This window comes from Peromyscus leucopus, chromosome 9 (assembly GCF_004664715.2).
Source record: "Peromyscus leucopus breed LL Stock chromosome 9, UCI_PerLeu_2.1, whole genome shotgun sequence".
Taxonomy (NCBI): domain Eukaryota; kingdom Metazoa; phylum Chordata; class Mammalia; order Rodentia; family Cricetidae; genus Peromyscus; species Peromyscus leucopus.
This window is the reverse complement of record NC_051070.1, coordinates 56,886,009-56,902,086: the sequence shown is the minus strand read 5'-3', so window position 1 is coordinate 56,902,086 and position 16,078 is coordinate 56,886,009. Positions and strand designations below refer to the sequence as shown.

The 16,078-nt window shown below is 47.0% G+C and overlaps 1 protein-coding gene across 2 annotated transcripts in view; it reads right to left on the bottom strand.

Annotated features, from left to right (window-relative positions):
- The window catches only part of Ptk2b (protein tyrosine kinase 2 beta), a 127,137-nt gene that overhangs the window by 68,258 nt on the left and 42,801 nt on the right, over positions 1-16,078 (bottom strand). The gene's annotated exons all lie outside the window — the stretch shown is intronic.

Here is a 16,078-nt window from a genome sequence, read left to right as displayed (position 1 = left end):
GGCCCCAGGTTCCTGTGGGGCCAGCATTCTACGGCTCCAGGACCCCCAGCCTGTCATTTGGTTAATCTCTTCCCTTCTTTCCAGGCAAAGGAATGAACTGGAAAGGTTGTGATTACTGCCAACTATAATTCAGGGTAATTCAAAAAGCATTTGAGATTCCACCACATTTTCAGCTCCCCGCCCCCGTACCCATTACCCACTTGGAGTCTTCTGTTACCAGCACCTGCCCCCATACAGGTCAGCTGCCTGGGGTTGGCTCTCTGGAGGGCAAGGAGAACAGTGGAGATGCAGCACCTTACCTTCCTGTTAAGGGGACCTCTGGTCCCCCCATTAGTTCAAGGCTTGGCCCTTGTTGCTGACCCGATTCATCTCATCTGTTTGGCCTTTGGGTTCGGTTGCTTCCCACAATCCCTAGCACTCGTGATGGGATCATGCTTATGATCCCAGCACCCAGACAGAGGCGGGAAGAGCATGAGCTTCCGGTCAGTCTGAGCTGTGGAGTGAGACCCTTCTCAAGCCAAGCAGAGGCTGAAAAGAGCCCAGTTGGTGCTTGCCACACAAGCGTGAGGATCTGTTCAATCCCAGCATCACATAAAATACTGGACACACACTTAAAATTCCAGCACTGGAAAGGCAGAGATAGGAAGACCCTGGAGCTCACAGTCTATCCTAGTCAGCAACTCCGGATTCAGTGAGAAAACCAAGGTTCCTGTTAGAATGACACCTGACGATGACCTCTGGCTTCTACATGCGTGTTCACAGAGGAACAAGTGCAGCTGCACATGCATACACAGAGACATACAAACATAAACACCAGAATAATAATAACAGTAAGGATAAGGAACTTTAAAAGTCACAATCTTTTATTCCTTACTTGCCAGTTCATGAGTGCTATTTGGCTACCATTTCTCCTCCGTCCTCTCCTTCCCTCCTTCCCTCCTTCCACTCTTCTTTTCTGCAGTGTTCTCTTTCTGCTCCTTCCCTCCTCTCCTCTCACTCTCTCCCCTTCTTCTCTCCACTTTTCTGTGTCTCTGGAGCTATACCATGGCTTGATGATACGAAGCCAAGCAGACAAGAAAAGAGAGAATTCAGGATGTGCACACACACACACACACACACACACACACACACACACACCAGTCACAGAATGATAGGGACCCCAAAGCAACCCTAAGTGTACTGCTGGACAAACACTGAGCAGGACCTGCCCACTGGGCTTTGGGACTCTGGAAAGTATGACCCAGAAGATCAGGAAACAAAATGACATACTGGTCTGGGGATCAGAGTGGTAGATGGGTCACTGAGAAACAAGACCAGAAGATGGCAACTTGTCATTAAAGAAGCTGAACTTCATATGGTGGGGGAAGGCTTTATTTTTATAACACATGCCTGGTAATAGGGTTACTCTCTGAAGGGACACTGGTCCTCTCGAGCGTGTGGCTCTGGCAGGCCTTGCCCTTCCCCCATTCCCTCGGCCTTGCTAGAAACCGTTAGACTGCATTCCTAAAGCGAGCCACCAAGTCCATTCCCTTATTTGACCACTTCCTCCTCCTGAGGCTGACCACCAAGGTCCAGCTGTCAAAAGCCCCCTTTGGTTCACCTAATTGACATGTCCAATTGAAATTAAACACCTCATCCTAACGCAGGGTTTCCGCCTTTACCTTTATAAACTGCCATTTGCCTATGTGCCACATCTGTCTCCTCTCTCTCCAGAGACAGTCCTTTGTCCCTCTGAGACAAATACCCCTGCTCCTTTCCCTTGTCCCCTTCCCCTTTCGCCTCACCCCCTATCTCCTTTGCCACTGAATTCTAGCCCATTCTCACATAGACCTCCCTTCTTTTCCTTTAAAAAAAAAAAATCACATCTACACGGTCATTTGCTATCGTTTTCTGCCTGAGTCTTCACCACTTAATAAAGGTTCTCTCTGTGGGAACAAGTGTTTGGGTGTGGCTTGTGCCTAATCTGGGGTCCAGGAGGGAGCCCCCACCGTGTGGGCGGTGGGGGGTGCCTCCTTCACTCACAGTATGACCTCAGAGGCAGCAGGAGCAGTTAGGGTAAAGCCTGGTTGCATGCTGGGGTCCTGGCTGTGCACAGGGGCGCCTTGTTTTATGGCACGTGCCAATTCCTCTGGTGTAACTATTTCCGCCGCGGCCAATTTCAACTACTGGTATGCTCTCTCTAAAAGTCTTGCAAGGACTGGGGAGAGATGGGTGACGCTGGCTCACCAGAGTGCAGCCCAGCCTTGCCCTGTCTGCATAGTGTGAGAGTTGGGGTAAGGAAGACAAGTGTTCAGAGTTGCTGGCTTCCAGCCCACCTCTGACCTTTGACATCCAGCCTTGTTGACTCAACGGTCTCCCCACCCAGTCCTGCAAGAGAGCAGAGCGCCAGGTGCATGGAAACCTTCCTCAGAGGTGCTCGCGGTTCTCTGCACTGAAAGATCTTTCAGAAACCACACTCTCTGTTATTCCCCAGTCCCAGGCTTAACTCTTCCATGACTGCTCCCCTTCCGAGCACGTGAAATACAAAATTGGTTCTCGGGTAGGGAAGCCTGGAGCTGTAATCAACCAGAGCTTTGTCTGGACATTTGACTGAGTCTGGCCACATCTTCTTGAGAGGTTAGTGAGCAGGCCAGAGGATAAGTGGGGAACTTCACAGGTTTTCAAACAGCTCTTGCTAACCAAGTACCCGCAAGAACCTGGTGGGGGTAGACTCCTGTGCTAACTGTCCCTGCCGGTCTGTGCCTTTGAACGCCACAGAGAGAGCTTATGGCGATCAGATGAGAAGCATCAAGTTGAGAGATGAATTTCATGACAGGCCATAAAGGACTCTTGGGGACCGGGGGAATGGATCAGTCAATGCAGTACTTGCCCTGCATGCATGACGATTGGAGTGTGATTCCCAGAACCTATGTTAAAAAAAAAAACAAAAAAAAAACCCACAATCCAGGTGTGGGATGATGTGGCCTGTGATCCCATTGCTGAGAAGGTAGAGCTAGACAAACCAGTCAGCCTGGCCTAGTTGGTGAGTTCCAACCAATAAGAAATTCCATCTTGCCGGGCGGTGGTGGCGCACGCCTTTAATCCCAGCACTCGGGAGGCAGAGCCAGGAGGATCTTTGTGAGTTCGAGGCCAGCCTGGGCTACCAAGTGAGTTCCAGGAAAGGCGCAAAGCTACACAGAGAAACCCTGTCTCAAAAAACCAAAAAAAAAAAAAAAAAAAAAAAAAAGAAATTCCATCTCAAAAAAGAAGGTAGACAGCACCCAGAAAATGACACCTGAGGCAGACAAGTTTCCATCCCAGACCCCACCTACACACACACACACACACACACACACACACACACACACACACACACACACCTGTACACTCACAATCGCACACACAAAAGGATTCTCAAAATCTCCAGACTTTCAGGACAAAGCAAGTTTAACTTGTGAAATAGGATAAACCCTTCTTACAGATAATAATAACTTTAAAAAAGCCGGGTATAGTAGCACACAGCTATGATCCACCACTTAAGAAACAGATGCCAAGAGGATTATCAAGTTGAGGCTAGCCTGTGCTACACAGAAACAACCTGCCATAGACAGATAAATAAGTCAAGTCTTCCCCTCGTGGCATGGGGAAGACTGGGTTTAGCAGCCCTGTGGATTAGAAATGTGGGATAAAACTAACTGTAATGTAACTCACTGTTAGTTAAAGTGATGTGAACCATCAGAAGTTAACACACAGTTGACTAACCTAGAAAACCTCTAAAAATTTTTTTCCCCTGGGCTTTGTACACAGGAGGCCATGGCTGGGTTCTGCTCACTAAGGACCACAAGGCTTGGGGGGTCTATGTTCCGGGGTGTGGGACCCTCTGACACAGGATACAAGGTCTCCTGAGACCCAGGAGAAAAGTAAGAGTTGGGAAGACAAGATGGAGTGTCGGTCTCAGGAGGCTGGAGGACCAAAGGTAAAAGACTTGGGCCCATTCCTTCAGCAAGGTTTACCAGAGGGCAAGCGGGGAGGGCCTCTATCTTCATGCAGGCATCCTTCAGTGTCCACAAGGAACTCACTCTAAGACATCACAGATGTCAACATCAAAGGCTGTTCCAGCCCCTCCGACCAATGACATGGCACTTGTATCTAACCTATGCACATCTCCCTATAGACTTTAAATCCTCTCTAGGTGACTATACTTAACACACGGTAGTTAATACTCAATACGCAGACGCTTATTTTATCCTATTACTTTAGAAAATGATACTGAGGCTGTAAATATTCAGAACAAATGGCATTTTTTTTTTCAGCTATTTTCAGTTTTTGGTTGGTAAATATTTAGATGAGGTGCCTTCTAGGTTACACATGGTTCCCCTTTTTTATGTCCGTATTCTCGCGATTTTGCCGATGTCTCCGGAGACAGATGTCTCTGCCACTTTGAGGATGATAAGGACAACTGACTGAGCCACCCTAGAGTCTCCTTTCTTACAAGACAGAAGCTGGATGAGAGCTCAATCCCCCCCCCCCTTTTTTTTTTTAAAATTTTTTGACACAGGGTTTCTCTGCATAGCTCTGCCTATCCTGGGACTTGCTCTGTAGACCAGGCTGGCTTCGAACTCACAGAGGCCCGCCTGCTTCTGCCTCCTGAGTGCTGAGATTAAAGGCATGTGCCACCACCGCCCAGCTCCATTTCCCTTCTTTCCCCAAGACACACAGTCTGTACACAGACTCAACTCCACTATGGGGTCTGCACCTCCAGACTGTGTCTGTGTGTCAAAGCGTAGCTTGGTTGCACATTTTCTGACATGGCTCCTAGAATGCGGTTTAAAAAAATCCTCCCCATAAGTTCACCCCTTGCTAGCTATACACCCCTGGAAGGAACGCAGGCTTTCAGCAGAGCGGGGTGTGCAGAAAGATGAAAACAAAGAATTTTATTTAAGGGGTCTTATGTGATCCATGTATTTCATGAACAGAAAAAAATGGTAATGAAAAGAAAACCCAAGTACTTAAAAACAAAAAACTGGAAAGTATAGACACAAGACTTTCAGCATGGACATTGCTCTCCCCCTCCATTACCACCTTAAAAACAACAAAAACATCCTCTTGAACAAGCTTCCACCTGCCAGCCTCCAATCTGCCAGTCTACAAACCCAGTCTACACCAAAGCTCTGCGTCATATAAACAGACAGCCAAACCATCAGACAGCAGGATGCCCCATCTGTACACTACAGCAATCAGCCTTCGTTCTAATGTGAATCGAATAAAACAACAATCTAGATGCCCATCAAGCAAACAGGATACCACCTGTGTGTGAAAAGACTTGGGAACTTAAAAATAGATGGAGTCACCCTCGTGGTTAAAAATACTAGTGGAAACAACATTAAGAAACCAACTATAAACTCCTCAAAAGGAGCCAAGAGACCCGTAGGGAAGAAAAAGAAACTCATGTTGATGGGGTGGTGAGTTACTCAGAATTGCCTTTCTGGTGAGCAAGCTTTTTAAATACCAAATAACTCACACCTGTTAACAAGGCTTGGGAAACACATCCCACATTCTAGTTTCGTTTCTATTGCTATGATAAGAACATTGACCAAGAGTGACTTCGGGGGCACAGGGGGTTACTTGGCTTACACTTTCAGATCACTGTCCATCACTGCAGAAGGAAGTGTTTGGTATTCCACACAGCAATGCCTCCAACCAAGGAACTAACTTCATTGCTGAAGAAATGTGGCAGGAACCATGGGGGATGCTGGTTGCTGGCTAGCAGGTAGGCGCTCACACTCTGCTAGCTTTCTTATATAGCTTAGGACCACCTGCCTAGGGAATGGTGCTGCCCACAGTATGCTGGGCCCCCCTATGTCAATTAACAATTAAAACAATCCTCCATAGACGCGCCCCAGGCCAATCTGATCTAGGCAGTTCCTCAAATGAGATTTGCTTCTCAGATCATACTAAGTTGTGTCTGGTTGACAAAGCTATCCAGGACACCCCCATGGGTTTAAGGTGAGGGAAGTGGATCATTTGTACAAGGATGTTCATTGCTGTACTCTTTACCACAGGGAAATGATGAGAATCAGAACAAAAGGCTCAGAAGGAAATCTCAGCAATATCAATAACACAGAGATGAAGCGTGATAAAAATAAAAGAGTAGTAGTACATGAAAGGATGTATATAAAAATGTTAAGCCACAGAGAATGGAATTTGCATACTGATTTGTAACTACATATAAACACACCCACATTTAGAATCCCATGCAGTTACACGATTCTGAGCTCTCCTGCTGCTATATTGGTTAAATGTATTTAAAGATATGGACCGTCTGTCCCACTTGCACAAAGCTGCGCCTCTGCCTCGAGCCCTTTCCTTACAGTCTGACTTCCTGTGTTCTCCACACAGACCACGAAGAGGGGCCAGTCTTCTTAGCACAAAGCCAGGCAGCAAACAGCCATCTCTGGATCGGATCCAAACTGAAGGTGGGGTAAACAGTGTAGACAGGCAACTGATGCAGCCTGGCCAGAGAGACCTGAGACCCTGGAATGTCACACTGGACCCTAAACACTGTCCTGGAGGATCAGTGTCTGATCAGGTCTCAGAGTTCTTTGCTATCCTGTGACTTCTCTTCTCTCCAGCCCTGAGATGTTGAGCACTCACCCATCCCCCCTTTCTGTCCCAAAAAGAGTTATTTCTGAAAACAGCACAGGCAACATAATCTTCTCCTTGTCCTCCTCCATGACAAGTAGTGTACCCACAAGACAAGCCCATTACATCCTAATAAAAACCCAAAGGTACTGTTACCCCCCAACGCCACCCCCCCACACACACACACTACCACCACCAACCTCATGCATGGAGCCACACACTGAGTAATAAACTATCCAAGGATCTCATGAAAGTGGAGAAAAGGCCAGGGTTTCAATGGAGTTGGACTGGGCCAGCACTCTGGTTTCTTGCCACTCAAACCCGCAAAGATGGCAATAAGCCAGACTCTGGCCTTTCAGTGAGGAGGCTCCACTCCCAGACACACCCAGGGTAGTGCCTCCTGGGGCTCTGTATTCTAATGGAGAGATCAGTTCCCATTAGATCAGTAATATACACTCAAATAATGCCTGAGCTCTTTTCTTCACCCTGTCCATGTGCACACGGGTACCACAAAAGGACATATCTCTCATGTGTTCACTCTGCACTCCTTAGTGAAGACCTTTGGGAGTGGGGCTCAGCCATCTGTATTTTCCAGAAATATTCTAGTGATTGTAAAAGACAATCGTTTTGAGACAGTGCTGGTATGATGTCTCTGTAGACATCAAACTCTTAGATATAAGTGATCCTCCTTCCTCTCTACGTCTTGACTAGCTGGAACTGGAGGCGCGTGCCACCGTGCACAGCTTTGATTCTTTCTAATTTGTTTTTCAAGACAGGATTTCTCTGTGTAACAGCACTGGCTGTACTGGTACTTGCTCTGTAGACCAAGCTGGCCTTGAACTCACAGAAATCCACCTGCCTCTGCCTCCCAGGTGCTGGGATTAAAGGCATGTACCACCACCATCCAGCCTTCTTAAATTTTTTTTGAAATTGTATATACTAAAAGCATGCAGTATTATGGCCAAGCTAACTGATATATTCATTTCTTTACACGGTTAACATTTGGAGGTGGGGGGCAGTGGCAGGTGAAATATATTCCCAGCAACTGTCAAGTAGTCATAGCTTGTTGGAGCTCTGGAATTAATTCATTCTATACTGCTGAAACTTTGTCTCCTGGGCCCAGCATCTCCCTGTTTCCCAGCCCTTGACACCCTAGGTAATTCTAACACCTTCTCAGGACGCATAAGGAGCCACAGGTCCTTGCCTCCCTGGTGAGAACTGAATTTAGGAGACTAAATGGTGTACCAATCAGTGGGATCCCAGAACCCCCAGTTCCCAGGCCACAGGCCTCCCCTTGGCAGTGTGGTATTCATTACAGCTGAATTGTAACAGATCCCAGTGGGTTACAACTCGTAAATGCTGAGTTGGTATCTCAGGGCCTCATTTCCCAGTGCCCTGGTCATTTTCTATTTTAGTGTCTTGTTACTCAAGCCTTCTATTGAGAAATGGATATGAAGAAAAGAAGCAAGTAGTTTCAGTTATTCAGAGCTCAGAAAATTTGGGGGAAATTTGGTCTTCTAAAACTCCAGCTATGAGAAGTCAAAGCAGGGAGGACCCAGATGCAGATGCAGAGCTATCCCACCCCTTCTGCATGAGCTCTTCTATATCTGCTTCCTGACGTCCGCTCTAATGCTGCCAGGCTTTTCATCCCCTGGTTAGACACTCAAATAAGAGACCCTGGAAACCCCAACTGGAAACCTTCACAGCGTGAACTGTAGCCAAGGAGCTGTGAAAGGAAATGGTCACATGGACCCAGAGTCGGGCCTAGGAGTGGGGATCCAGGTGGCCAGGGTGGGTAGGAGAAGACTCTCCTCCCAGTCCCTTGGGGACCACAATTTGAGCAGCAAAGCCCTGTGAATGGGAGTTTGGAGAGAGAGAGAGAGAGAGAGAGAGAGAGAGAGAGAGAGAGAGAGAGAGAAGCAATTTATCTGAAAACAGAAAGACACAAAGGAAGAAAGAAAAAAAGAAAGAAAGAAAGAAAGAAAGACAGGAGAGGAAGAAAGAAAGAAAGAAAGACAGGAGAGGAAGAAAGAAAGGGAGAGGGAAGAGAAGAGAAGGGAAGGGGAGGTAAACAGAGGGGAGGGAAGGAAAGAAGGAAAAGAAAAAGAAAAAGATAAAATTTTAAGAAAACCAGCAAGGTGTTTCCATCGTCCCTCCATCCCACTTGGACACAGAGCCTCACTCAGAATCAACTCTTGTCCATCCTAAAAAGTAACCAGTAAGCAGACGACATAGGCATACTCAGTTAAATCAGTACAAGATCTCAAAGTTATGCATAGTTGGGATGCAAAGCCATCTCCATGTTTACAGCTAGAGTGTAAACTGAGAAGAAATAAAGCAAAGAAGTCTGTTATTTGAGACAGGAGTTTTCCCGTTCCATGTTGGATTGATTCAACAGAGGATACTTCTCTGGGATTGCTTTGGCCACGTCTTAAGATATGCTGACCCAAATATGAAAAGAATGCAGGTCCTGCACCCTCCCAAGCTTTCACATCCCCGGTGCAGCCATGCTAGGGGAAACATTGTCAGAATCCTGGCTTTTACCTGTAAAAAAAAAAAAACCATGAGTCCAGCTTCCCTGCGTGGAATGAAAAGCTATGTTTGGCCTACAGGCCCTTCAGCTCTTTCTCATTAAGGTTTCTAAAGAGCATAGAAGTTAAGACAAAGAAAAGCAATACCTTCCTCCACAGCTCACCGCAGACATGTGGCCGGAAGGACAGAGACTGGAGCGGAAGGCTCAGGGGACTGGTGTGGGCCACCTCCACTGGCACACAAGGTGTGTGTGGCGGGGGCCGACACATGGGAGGTAGTGGGAGGTTCTGACCCAGCTAGGAGCTCAGAGAGCTAGGTCTCTTTGTGGTCCCCAAAGAGACCACATTTCACTTCTCCAGTGATGATTGAGGACTTGCTGGTACACACACACACACACACACACACACACACACACACACACACACACTCACTCACTCACACACACACAAAACAAGATTTTATACTCTGTAGGTGCATTCAGTTGACACTCAGAAAGAGACCCAGATCACTTGAGTAGGGCAACTCATCTTCTGGCCCTCGCTCCTATTTCCTATAAAACCCCAGAAGATTAGCTAAGAAGAATGATTTCCCAACAACATCTTGGGCACGAATATTCACAGTTCGTAAAGCAACGGTCAAGTTCCTTAAGGAACTAAATACATTACCCCTTTCTAAGTCTTTTGCAGAAGTCCCCCAAAAAAATCCCTGTGAGGGTTCCTGCTTGATGAAATCTCAGGGTAAGTTCCCTTGTCTAGGCAAGAAGCTTTCCCAAATGGACCCTGGGAGTTAAAATCCTTGACCCCTGGGAGAGTCCTTTATGGGAGGGGAAATGTGACAGGGAAATCTGAGGGGGTAGAAAGTGAGAGGAAAGAAAGAGATAAAGAGGAGGGAAGACCTTTTCCAAGAGGCCATGTAGTCATGTGTCCTATTCTAGAAAAGGATGACAGATACCAGGGGCAATGGGGGGGGGGCAGCAGGGGACGGGCGACAACCACCTGTGTAAACTCCAAGGCGAGGGAAGGATTGCCCCTGGGAATCCCAGCTGGTTTTCTACTTCCTCTGCTTTTCAGATGAAAGTCAACCTGAGGACAAAGACATTAAACACCTCCCGAAGACCCAGGCTAAGATCCTGGCTACCAGACATCAGAACCGAACCCAGAACTGTCGGGAAGATGAACTAAACTAATATTCATAACCCACTTCTTAGTCATGAATAATCCCCCCTCCATCAAAGCTGCCCATGAGATTTATTCAGAGCCCCGGGGTCTTCTGCTTTCCTGGGAAGCATGCCCCTCCCACCCCTGGAGCATGTGCTGTTACTGTAACAAAACACCCTCCTATTTCTTTGTCTCATCTGTGAACCTTCTCTGAAAGTCCCAGGTAGATGTCTCTGATACAGAATATTGATCGTGGTCATGATCACAGATCCTTCCTTCAAGCATCTCCATAAATATTTTGGTGATAAGGGATCCACCTTGTCAAGAAAATCTACAACCCACCCAGTCCACTTCGGGACCATTTTTAGTATCGCCAGCTCTTCCCTAGGACACAGTGAAGATTTTCTGCATCTGCCTTCAGATTCTCGTTTTCCCTCTGGAAGTGTCGGTCGGGAGCCTCACTCTGGCTGTGCAGTCAGTGGTCTATGGCTCTCACACAACATTGTAGTGAAGGTCTGCCGCATTCACTAATCCTTCCATACCAAGGTCACTACTATTCACATACATTTAACTCCCATCTCAAGAATTCTAGTTATCAAGGTCTGTCAAAACCAGGTATGATAACCAGGAACTTTGAAAGCCACCCCCAGAAGGTCAAGTCAGTGGTCCAGCCCATAGTTGCTGCATCTGAACCTGGCCAGCAGGTCCCTGCTCTCTGGTTTAGGCCTTGGATACTTAGAATTTAGTAGGCTTTAAGGGGCAATACAACTTTCCTCAGGGCCGTATAGCTGTTCATTGGCTCCTGTGAGATGCGGAGCACATTCTGAACTCTGTTCCATGCTCATCCTCCAGCTGAGGTGGCAATCCCCAACCCTTTCATCTCCACAGCACTAGTTGAGCAGACTCCGTTCCCACTCATGGATTATAGTCTCAGCTGTCAACATTGCCATTACTTGTCAACTGTCTCACTGCGTGGCCATCTGCCAGGTGAGGAAAGGAAGAATTTAGAACACAGGCTGTCCTGCTCACTGCCCAGCCCACAGCCCTTCTGGGAACAAACAGGTTCTAAGGATAGAAGGTTAAGCCAAACGTGAACAGACACCGTGAAAACCTTGTGTACCGTAGGGGGAAGGAGGAAGGAGGGCCTGCTGAGGGAGGAGCCTGTAGGGCAGAAGAGAGAGCAAGGCCCCAGGAGACAGGATGCCTGGGTTCTGGTTTTCAGCCCTCCACTCTGAACAGTTAATGGCTTCAGATGTCCCTTTCGTTGTCTGCCCCGCCCTCCTCTGCCTCTGTGGTGCAGTAATAACAATTTACTCACTTGGACCAGACTTGACTAAATCAGAACACTATAAAATTCAGCACTAGAAGGGGTATCAGAAATTGTATAATTCGCTGCCTTCTAGAACTTGCATGATCCTTGGGGAATGTCATTAAAAACACATGACTTACCCTTCACCTTCCAATCAGAACAAAGGGTTTTGAAGATGTAATAAACGTGTGTGTGTGTGTGTGTGTGTGTGTGTGTGTGTGTGTGTGTGTGTGTGAATAAACACACTGGGGGAAAAAAGAGATAAATTCAAAGTTCCTAGAGATTGATAGAACCTCAGACCTGTATCACAGCAGGACATCATGTGACCTCTCAAACGATAGGTAGAGACACAAGACCATCCAAAGACAGCTGGAACAGGCATGGACCAACAACTCCTAACTGCTTCACCTTGCAGAATCCACTGTTCCCATCATGCACCTGATGTCATGACACATCCAAAAATCCCATGTAAGGACACAAAGTGGGAGTAAACTCTACTCAGGAAAAAATCCCCAAGCCATTCCTGGAATTTCCTACCTTTGCCTTTCCTCGTGCCCACCACCTCCCCACGAATATTTCTTCCCTCCTATGAGTAACCTTTCTTCCCCTAACATTTTCATCTCAGACTCTACCCAGAAGCCCAGGGTTTGCTGCTCTCTGGGGAAGCCCGCCTCCCATTGAGCTTGTACTTTCTAACTCTAATGAGACCCCCTCCAGATTCCTCCCTTTGCCTCGTCTCTGGATTCTTTCTCTTTAAACACTAGGTAGAGGTCTCAATTTGGCCTCTCTGTTTCTGAGACCTCCCCAGCCTTCACTTACTGGCCCCATTAAAGGATCTTTAACAGGAAGGATGATGTGGGTATTTGAGAGGGACTGGGTGATAGTCAGTAGGCTGGCTGGTACCAGAGAGGGGAAATCAGCCACCCACCCATTGGTTCAGACCAAGGTTGGGACCGGGCTGAGGTTTGCTCATCCTAAGCTGCATCCTGGCTCTGACATCTTAGGTTCTTGGCTAAGCTTAGAACTGGGAGGCCTGGCAGGGGCCCCACTAATGCTGCTGTCTTCCTGTGGTCCCAGGGAGCTGTCTGTGCTGCTACTGGAAGCATTTCTGAGCTCGCGTTCTCCTAATGTTCAAGGATTGTTACAGACAGAGACAGTGGGCCTGCTCTCCCCAGCTTTAGCCAGCTGCGAGGGACATGGGTATAGCACTGAGTTCTAGGCTCTGCTCTACAATTAACCATGTCTTTTGTTTTTGAGACAAGGCCTTAGATAGCCCAGGCTAGCCTGAAATATATTATATAGCAAAGGATGGACTTTTGAATGAGAATTCCTGAAGAGTAGCCCAGTCTACAGAAGCTGGTTAAAACTTCAACCACTGTGGAGCATTCAGAATGCTGCACACCAGAGTTAACTACAAATGCTCTTTGACTATCTCTAGCCCCACAAAGAGTCAGACCTCACCTCTGTGTAAGACCTAATATCCTGATGAACAGATTAAAAACCTTTGGAATGTATTAACAAAACCCTATCCTCCACCAATGGGAGAGCTCAGATACCATCTGGGACCTATATCTGAGATTCTCCCATCTTGAGGTAAGTTGTCTCAGGTTCTCAAGTTCTGGAATTACAAGTATGGGCCACAAGGTCCTGTTTACATGATGCTGGCAGTTGAGACCTGAGCTTCGTTTGCTAGGCAAGCACTCTAACAAATGAACTACACCCCCAGACCAACCGTGAGACTTTGATAAAGGTGGCTCAACTCATTGGGTTCAAGTCCTCTCTTTACAAAAGGGGAGTTAAGGCTGGACTCTTGGGTCACTTCTGGTTCTGTTTACAGTACCTCTGGGCTAGAAAAAAACAAGCACCAACTAACCTGGCACATTCTTCCTGGGGCACCTGAGAAGTTGATCTTTTCCACCTTAGGAGGACAGAGTGAAAGCCTTGTTAGGGCCATGGTGCTAGTTCAGTGGTTCTCAACCTGTGGGTCATGACCCCTTTGGGGGATCAAATGACCCTTTCACAGGGGTCACATATCAGATACCCTGTATGTCAGATATTTACATTATAATTCATAACAGTAGCAAAATTACAGTTATGAAGTGTCAATGAAATAATTTTACGATTGGGGGGTCACCACAACATGAGAAACTGTATTAAAGGGTCACAGCATTAGGAAGGTTGAGGACCACTGGTTAGACCCTGTACTTGATGCTCTGACACTTGGGAAAGCTGCTTCTTGGGTCAGGCAGATCCTAAAAGCATGCTTTTCATCTGCAAGACAACCAAATGGATCCCAAGCTCCAACCACCTCTTCTAAGGATTTCTCAGACCCTGAGCCATCCCCATCTGCCCTCCGCACCCCTGGGCCAAAGACCAGGCTGCCAAGGAAAGGTCTGGTTCTGGAGTCTGCAGAAACTATTCACAGCCTCCAATGCTCACCTGCTTTTCCCATGGAAACCACACTAAGTGCTTCCCTGCTTGGCACATGGCCTGCTGTGACTCCTATTCCTAAGGATCTCTAAGACAAATGTCTTCCTTCCCCACAGTCATTTCTACACAAGTATAAATTATCACACCCGATTCAAACAAATCCCAGGTGCCTTCAAAATGGGCCTACCATGGTCTGAACCTTAGGACTTAAAATACGTCCTCTTTAAAGCTCCAACTCCTCCGTGGCCTGTGTCTTTCTTTGCATTATGCAAAAGGTTTCGGTGCCTATGTGTGCATGAAAGCATCAACAATGCCCAAGTCAAAAGCCTGCAGTTTAAGAATGGGGTCTGTGCACCCCCTGGAAGCCCCCAACCAGGGCCTCACTACCTTATGACCAGACTGTTCTACCTTCCAACAGTCTTCTATGTATAACCTTCCTTGTCACAAGTGGCAGTCACTGCGTGGGACTGTGTGGACTGATAGGGACATACAGAATTGCCTCAAGCCCTCTTCAGTGTGCTATCCCTTCAGCTCTGTAAAAGCAGAAGTTCTAGGCCCCTTAGAGAACTTCTTTCTCTAACCTAAACATGTTTATTTTGTTCGCTGTGCTCAGAAACGGAGCAACGTTATCTTTGCCATTCTGTGGTTCTAGAAGAGTCTATGCCAAGGCCCATCTCTCCAGGTCTCCCCCTCTAAAAGTGCTAATAAGGAGAAAAGGACATCTGACCTTCATATGACCTCTCCTAGTAGTCTCTCCTGAGAGTTCAAATAGTAATAATAATATATAAATTATTAAATATTAGCACAAGTTTATAAAGCATGATAAGCAGGGGAGACTTGCTGGCCACTTCCTGCTGCTTGGCCACAGCCAGGTCCCTCTAGCTGTTTGAGTAAGCCCTGAGTAAGCCCTAGACGGAGAACAGTTTTCTTGCCAAGGCCCTTCCCCAGCAAAGAGCGATGGGAAGGACTGTGGTGGTGGACGGAGTGGGAGCACTTTAGACAGCAGCTGCTCAGAGAAGCTGGAGAGGGGTGCCAGAGCTAAAGAGGCCAAGACAAGCAGGACAGTGAGTACACAGACCGAAGGAGGCAGCACGGGCTCAGATTGGACGTGTTTTCCATGCGCAAACAGACATCTGCACTCTCGTAACTGATTTCTTGTTTTTCACGAGAAACTACAAATTCAGATTTTAATGTGGACTGTTTTTATGTTGGCACAAATGAACAAAATATAAAGTAATAAAAAGATGCCCCTTGTATTAGATCAAGCTCTAACTAAGATTAGAAATGAGATTCCCTGCCTGAACCACAGGTAGGGTCCCCTTCCCTTCAGGACCCGGAAGCTGTCTAGTAGAGCCCAGAGGTCTCCAGTTGTCCTACAAAGAAATTCTCAGCCTCTACCTCCCCGACCACTGTGCCTCATGATGGTCTTTTTTTTTTTTTTTTTCAACTTGATTAGGCCAGCCATGAGGTTATCAGACATCTAGTTAAACGTCATTCTGAGTGGATCTGCCAGTACATTTCTTGATGGTATTGGCATTTGAATGGTAAACTGGATAGAGCAAACACCCCTCTTCCAGGTGGGTGGGTCTCATGCAAAAGGTTGAAGACTGAAGAGAACAAGACACTGAATCCTTCCAGGGTCAGAGAGAATTTGGGAGGACACCTGCCCAAAACGGAACTCTGGATTTTCCTGTCTTTCAAACCAAGCTGAAGTGTGGCTTCACCCTCGGGCGTAAGCCTGCCATTTTTAGACTGGAGTTTATCCACCAGCCCTCCTGAGTCTCCAGCTTTATGACTCCAGAACTGGAGTCTTAGCACTCTCTATAATCATGTGATCCAACTCTTCACAGTGAATCTCTTTCAATACCTCCTGTTGACTTCTTCCCCCAGGAAACCCCAACTAATATAATCCCTACAACCAAAAAGCAGCTACAGTTTTGAAAGAGGAGTGAAATGATTTGCCAGATGCAAACATGTTTTCTAAAACTGTTGTTCATTTGTGCTGGATTTCTAACGCTGACTGTAGATC